Source organism: Myotis nattereri (assembly GCF_964212035.1).
Source record: "Myotis nattereri genome assembly, chromosome: 15".
Taxonomy (NCBI): domain Eukaryota; kingdom Metazoa; phylum Chordata; class Mammalia; order Chiroptera; family Vespertilionidae; genus Myotis; species Myotis nattereri.
The window spans coordinates 45,028,401-45,036,064 of record NC_138090.1 but is presented as its reverse complement, the minus strand read 5'-3'; positions in this window follow the sequence as shown (position 1 = coordinate 45,036,064).

Genomic DNA, 7,664 nt, shown 5'->3' with positions numbered 1-7,664 from the left:
AATCTCTACAAAAGGAGGCAGAGTGGGTACTGCTGGTCCCGTTTTACAGATGAGAAAACGGAGATGAAGGAACCTGCTCAAAACCACAGCAAAGAGGGGGGTGAGCTGGGATTTGACCCCGGCAGCGTGGCCCCAGAGCCCCAGTGCTTAGCCAACTGGTCTATGCAGATCATCACACCCTGTTTCCATTTTTGTTCACTATTGTGCCTTCAAGGCCACGTGCAGGGCCTCATATGCACAGTAAATCTCTAATGTGGCCCAAAGCCCCTCACCTTCTACCACATGCTGGCTTCCACTGAGGCGAGGGAGGGACTGGTTTAGAAGGGGCTTTATGACTAAGAAACTTAAGAACAGTTGAGAGATCCCAGTTCTGCATTATCTGGGATCTTCCCCCACCTACCTACTCCCATTCTCCTCTGTGGGTACAGGTCCTGACCCCCCCCCCCCCCCCTTTCTGGCAGATCTTGCCCTCCTCTCACAGAACCAGCACTTCCTGGAGGCCCTGACCGGGTGGGGCTGCCGACATGAGTCAGAAGGCTCTGTCCTTGAGGGGCTCAGTCTCGGTAATTTTTGGCTACTTCCCTCTCCTACTTCTGTTCTGCCTGTACTCCCACGAGAGGACTGGGTGGAAAAAGAGGGTCCAGAGAGGAGTGGACGCTTACCAGGATCAGAGAACCAGTCAGGAGCTGAGGTGGGGGCCAAGCTCTGGCCTCTCTCCTTCCATGGACCCATCCTCACCCCTGAAGACCTTCCTAATAATACCCAGACCTGACTGGGCCCTGCCCTTGCTCAAAAACCTTCCATGGCTCCCCCCTGCCCTCTCTTGCTCAAGCTCCTAAGCCTAGCTCACTTTTCCTTTTATTAAGATCCATTTTACATAAACTACACACATTTTAAATGCAGTCTCAATGAATTTTTACAAATGCACTCACCAGAGTAGCCATTACTCAGATTAAGCTAGGAGTTTCCAGCCCCTTAAAAGCTCTCCTGTCCCAGCCAACACCTTCCTCCACCGTCGGTATTTACTTCTTGGGTTCTCCAGTGGCTGTGAGATGCACCCAGTACACTCATTCTTTTGCACTACAGAATAGTGTTCCATTGTGTTAATACATCCACGGGCCTCGCCTGGGCGGCCCTTTAGATGCTGCCCCCCACTTCAGATCCCCCCTTCCTGGCTGCTAACTATTATGCAACCAGTTCCCACTTACGGTGTTTCCTCACATCAAGCAATTCTCAGACACCAGCTGGGAGTCTTACAAGAATAAATAACATAGTGAGATTTTGTTGAATAGTGTGGATGAAAAGGGGTCATATCCTAAACCAGACAAGCTCTGAGGAGGCCTGCATGGCATCCAAAAATAACCACATAGGATGGTTGAAATAAGAACTTCCTAACTAAAAGTGAGTCATGGAGGGCAGTCATATCCCAAGCCAGTATTTTCCTTGACAAAGGTCAATTTTTACCTTAACTGAGCCTGTCTATTGTCTTTTTGCATCTACAATAACATCCCTCTGGGATGTCAAAATCACCCCTCTTTTTCTAGACCCCTCAGGACACACACACCCACGAGCGCCAGAAACCCTTCATGCAATGCGTTCCCTGAATGCCCTCTCTACGAGCTGTAAATGTTAACTGTTAACTATCTTGTACCCACCCCTGCAAAGGAAGTGTTTGTCTCTCCAGGTTACTCTTTACCCAATCTCAGAAATTTCCCCTTGCTTTGCTTCCTTTTTCCCACCTCCCTAATCTACCACCAATGAATTTCATGTAACCCTTCTTTCATCTCCTCCTTTGATTATACTGTATAAAATATACTGCAAAACTGCCATTCTCAGGAGCATTTTCTCAATCCATTGAGATTTTGTTTCCCAGCAATTATGGTCAGTTTGGCTCAAATAAACTCACACCCATTCTCCACAGATCTGGACATTTCTTACATTGACAAAATGAAACTACTAAAGGCCCAGTGCATGAAATTCATGCACGGGGTGAGGGGGGGGGCATCCCTCAGCCCGGCCTGCACACTTTCCAATCCGGGACCCCTCAGGGGATGTCCAACCACTGGCTCCTAACCACTCGCCTGCCTGCCTGCCTGATTGCCCCTAACTGCCTCTGCCTCGCCCTGCACCCGGGACCTGGGCTTCCCTCCCTCTGGCAGGCCGCAGGCACCCAGGACCTGGGTTGGCTTTGTCCGGGCTGGCTGCAGCCACAGGTGCCCAGGACCGTGGGCCAGGTGGCTTGTCCCTCTCCCAGGCTGCAGCCTGGCTGGTCCCCATTCCTCTCTCGTGAGCTCATTTGTGCCTGGCTGGTCCCAATCCTCTCTCCCCAGTGTCAAGTGTCTGAGCCTTTACAGCATGACTATGTGAGGGTGTGATGACCATTTGCATATTAGCTCTTTATTATATAGGATTCTGATACTATCTACTTGGAGATAGAGTCAGATTCCATAGGATAAGGGCTTAGTCCCACAAGACTACCCCCCCGGCCCCACTTCAGCCACCAATTTCAAGTCCAGGTTGTCACCTGTGCTTCTGACTGGCTATAGATCAGAGGTTCCAAGAACCTGCTCCCTTGGATTCCATTAATTTGCTGGAGTGGCTTATAGGAACATTTTACTTACTAGAACATCAGCTTATTATAAAAGGATGTAAACTAGGAATGCCGGATGGAAGAGAGGCAAAGGGCAAGGTAAGGGGAGAGGGCTTGGAGCTTCCATACTCCGAGCTTGCACCTATCCTGGCATCTCCACGTAGCAACCTACCGGAAGCTCTCTTAACCCCGCCTTTTGATTTTTTATGCAGGCTTCATTACTTAGTTGATTAAGTCATTGGCCATTTAGCAATTGATTCGACCTCTAGCCCCTCTTCCCTCCCAGGAGATGGGGTGGAGGGATTGTGGAACTAAAAATCCCAAGACTGTAATCATATGGTTGGGTCTCCTGGCAACCAGCCCCCCTCCTTAGGTTACATAGGGGCTCTCCAAAAGTCACCTTATTAACATAACAAGGCACCTTTATCACTCTCATCTTGGAAAATGCCAAGGGTCTGAAGGGTTCTGTGCGGGGAAACAGGAGAAAGACCAAATACATATTTATTGTAAGTCACAGTATCACACCTGCTTCTGCCATGCGGCTCCTCTTGCTTCCCAAACATTCTTTGCCTTAACTGCCCACCAGTTAAAGCAAAGAATGTTCTCCTCTCCCTCTTGCCCCACCCACTTAGAACAACCATCACCAGTATTTGTCCAGTTCTTTATTCAGATCCATAAACATCCAGATACATCAACATCAGATTGAAAGTCCAAAGACCTGTTTTGAGCTTTTATGCTGTGTGGAATAGCTGCCAATATATAAAAACCACGGGAGTGGTTTTTACAATTTGGAGGGGATGTCAAAGAGTAAGACTTTCCTTTCTTTTACCAGAATGAGCTGGCCCTACTGCAATTCCAGCCCCTCTCTCCACCCTGTTGCATCCCGTCCCCTTTTTGAGGAGCCGGTTCCTAAGTCTCTTCTCTATCACTCCCATCAGCATCCGAACAAGCCATGATTTCTCCCACCTTAAAAGCATCCCACTATAGCTTTAAGCACTTTAGAGCCTCCATTATCCTTAAAGTTCACTAGGTATTCACCAAACTGCAAAACATCTGGATTTGAAATTCAGTCTTTACTTTAGATATTGTAAAATAACCAGCGTGAAAATCAGTAGGAAATCAGTTCTGGTGGAGCAAAATCCTATTACATGCATCATGGAAGACTTTCACAGCCATAAAGAGCTAAAGAAGCCAGACGCACAGAAGACCTGCTGTAAGATTTCATTTCTATGAAGTTCAAGAGCAGACACAACTCATCTGGAGTGACTGGCATCAGCTCAGTGGTTGCTTCTGGAGTGAGGAATGGGCAGGGAAATGCACACAGGGCAATTTCTGGGTATTTGGAAAGGTTAGTGGTTAAATGAGTACATATATTTATAAAAAAATTCAATGACCTATATACCCTTAAAGTCTGTGCCTTTATGCACTTTACATTTAAGTTACACCTCACTGAAAAAAAGTAAAAGAAAAGTAAGTACTTATAAACGTCTTCTAGAATCTGTATTACGCTATGGAGATGTTTCCATAACATAGTTAGATGGAAGGATAAAAAGCTGTGTTTTTTTTTCATTGTAGAACCCACATCCACCTGCAGCTACTGCCCTGTATCTCTGCTCTCTAGTGGAGCACCTTCTCTTTGGAACCCGCTGTCCCCCTGACACCAGGCGATCACCTCTTTTGATGTTCCCGCTTCCTCTCTAGGATGCTGGTCCTTTCCCTGTCCCAAATGTGGGAGGCCCGATGACCTGGTCTCTCTATCCCCTCAATCTCGATGGCTTCAGGAAAACTCAGGGCTTTAAATATCATCTCTATATAAAGAGCTTTAAAAGAAAAACTACAGGAAAGAGTTTGGTTTTATGTGGGAGGGGGAAATGGAAGAAAAAAGACAAGTAAAATGTCGATGACTGTCAATACTCAGTGATGGGTATGTGGGTGTTCTTTATCATAATACCTTTGTGTGTGTTCTTAAAAAGTCAGCAAAAATTCTGAATCTACAAACCCTGGTTTCTCTCCCAAACTGTGACCACTTATTTGTTGTCCAATGTGCATCTCAAAGTTAAGAAGTTCAAAGGCTGTCGATTTCCCATCAAGACTACTTCCCATCTTGATAAAAAGCATCACTTTTCATCCAGTTCCAAAACCTTTAGGATAACTTATAAGTCAGCCCTGATTCATGCTTCCTCTCACACAACCCTCTTCCTGAGTCACCATCATCTCTTGCCCAGGCAGGGACATCAGCTTCCTCATCTCCTGTTTCCACCCCTGCCCAGCTGTAGGCCATTCTCCTCAAAGCAACCAGCATTTTTATTTAACTTTTAAAAAATAGATAATAATCACGTGGTTCAAGAACATAAAAGTCTTCACAAGTCTTCCTCATAGCCCTTGATCCACATCTGTCTGTAACCCTCACCTCCACAGGCAACCACCATTATTAATGTTCAGTGTTTGCTAGAGAAATCTTTACAAAACATACACGACACACTGGTCCTTGTCACAGCCCTCCATTGGCTTTCTGGTACACTTGGAAGTTAATTCCAAAGCCCTGATAGTGGTCTGCAAGGTTCTATGTAATCCAGTTTCTCTCTGTACCCCCATCCCTAAACAATCCTACCCATCTTCCCCTTGCTCTGCTCGTCACTCTGGTCACCCTGACAACCCTTAAACAGCCAGGCCCACTCCACCTCCTCGGGTCTTTCCACTTCCTGCTCTTCAGCATCTTTATATGCCTCATTCCCTTACCTTCTGCTCCAAAGTCACTCCTCGGAGCAGCCTTCCCTGACCACCTGTCAATCTCAGTTCCCTTACCCTGGTTTTCTTTTCTCCCAAGCATCTGTTACCTGACATCACCTACCCCACTAGACTATCTGCTCCCAAAGGTCAGGTGCTCTGTCCGATTCACTATAGGATTTCCAAACTACAGCCATGTCCAGCAGATGACTAGAGTCCCATAATTCATTCGATATATGAATGAATAAAATGAACAGAGAAATTAAGAAGTGAACAGGTAATTTGGCAATGACTCTCAAAATTCCCCAAACACCTGTCCTTTGACCCAGCAATTCTACTTCAAACAAAAGATATTCTCCTGATAATACTTATCACGTACATGTGATCAGATATACAAGGACATAAATTAGAGCAAACGTTTGTAAGATCAAAAGTTCGGAATACAAGCACTCTCTGGGTACTTGACTGACTCACCACTAGGCAGCCTGCCCAGTGCCAGGGAAAGAAAACCTTGGGTTTGCCCAGCGTAAGACGAGCTTGCTGCTTCCTGGCTTTGGTCCTTCAGTAAGGCCTTCTTCTCTTTCAGACCCATTTTCTGCATCTATTAAATAAGGGAGAGGGGAAAGGTTGTAGTGATATACTAGTGTATAAGACAGAGCCTGGGACACAGTGGGCCCATGGTCAGTGCCAGGCTCCTTATTTCCCTCAAGTCACATCCCCCTCTGAGGGTTGCCAGGTGTGAAAGTGGCATGGAGGGTGAGCTGGGGTTGAGACATTCAGATAAGAAAAACAGATATGACTGGATGAGGATGCTAAAAGGGGACACTGACAGAAAGAATACGAAGGTGGCCTGTCATGTGTGTCTCCCCTAAACACCCACAGCCTCCTGAGGAATCCATAGACAACAGGACTCTCAACTCAGTCTGGGTGACGGGTGTTTTCAGGCAGCCTGTGCCAGCAGACACCAATGCTGAGAAAATGGCAGCAGGGCTGAGGCTCAGAGGGGAGAGGCTGACTCAGAATCAATCACTACCATTATCATATTTCACAAAATAAGGAAAGCATACAGTAGTAGTGTAACTATGCCCCAGGCACTGTTTGGGGCACCTTCACCCATTTAACTCTGCCAATTACATTGTACGAGCTGCTGTCACCTCCATTTTAGAGATGGGGACACAGAAGGCAGAGAAGGTTCAGGGATTTGGCTAAGGTCAGCAGCCTTATGTGGGAACCCAGGCTCAAGCTCTTAACTACAGTGCTTTGCTCTAACGACAGCTCCTGATGGAAACTGGGAACCGTGCTTTAGGAATGGAATACCAGAGCAGAAGACTTGCTTTTATTGTGTACCCCACTGGCTGCTTGGATTTTGTCAGAATGTACGTGTTCCCCGTTCAAGAATAATTTTAAGTTTCTTAAAAGTAAGATTTCAAATGAAAAACGGTATCTCCTCCCATTCACCTATCATATATGTTAAATATGAATATACCATACACACTTTCTTCTCTTGAACAACCTTTCATTCCCTTGGGGAACCAACCACCCTGGCCAATTTGGACTGGGCATGCGCTCTCCACACGCACAGGGCTCTGCCTGCAGCTTCTGAATTTTCCTTTTCTTTTAAATTATATTTTATTGATTTTTTTTTTTTTCCAGAGAGGAAGGGAGAGGGATAGAGAGGTAGAAACATCGATCAGCTGTCTCCTGCACTGGGGATGTGCCCGCAACCAAGATACATGCCCCCGACCGGAGTTGAACCTGGGACCTTTCAGTCTGCAGGCCGATGCTCTATCCACTGAGCCAAACCGGCCAGGGCATCCTTTTCTTTTAAATGTATTTTATTGATTTTTTACAGAGAGGAAGGGAGAGGGATAGAGAGTTAGAAACATCCATGAGAGAGACACATCGATCAGCTGCCTCCTGCACACCCCCTACTGGGGATGTGCCCGCAACCAAGATACATGCCCTTGACTGGAATCGAACCCGGGACCCTCCAGTCCCCAGGCCGACGCTCTAGCCACTGAGCCAAACCGGCCAGGGCTAGGCTTTTGAATTCTCAACCCTTACTGGATCCCTCTGACATCCGAGGACACCGTGGGATTTAATAAGGGGTCCTGTCCCCAGCACTCCGCATCTCTCTGGATCCCCTTACGGTTCCGACCTGCCCATCCCTGTCGCCTCACCTCCCATCTCGGGGGAACTCCGTGCCTAAGCCAGCCTGGGCCTTTCTCCCAGGGTTCCTTACGCCCTTGCCCTCCCTTCAAGGTCCAACCGGTCCTGCACCCTTGCCTAAGTGCCGTGAATCTCTAGCTGTCTCCCTGCACAGAATGGGAGCACACTCTTGCGGCGC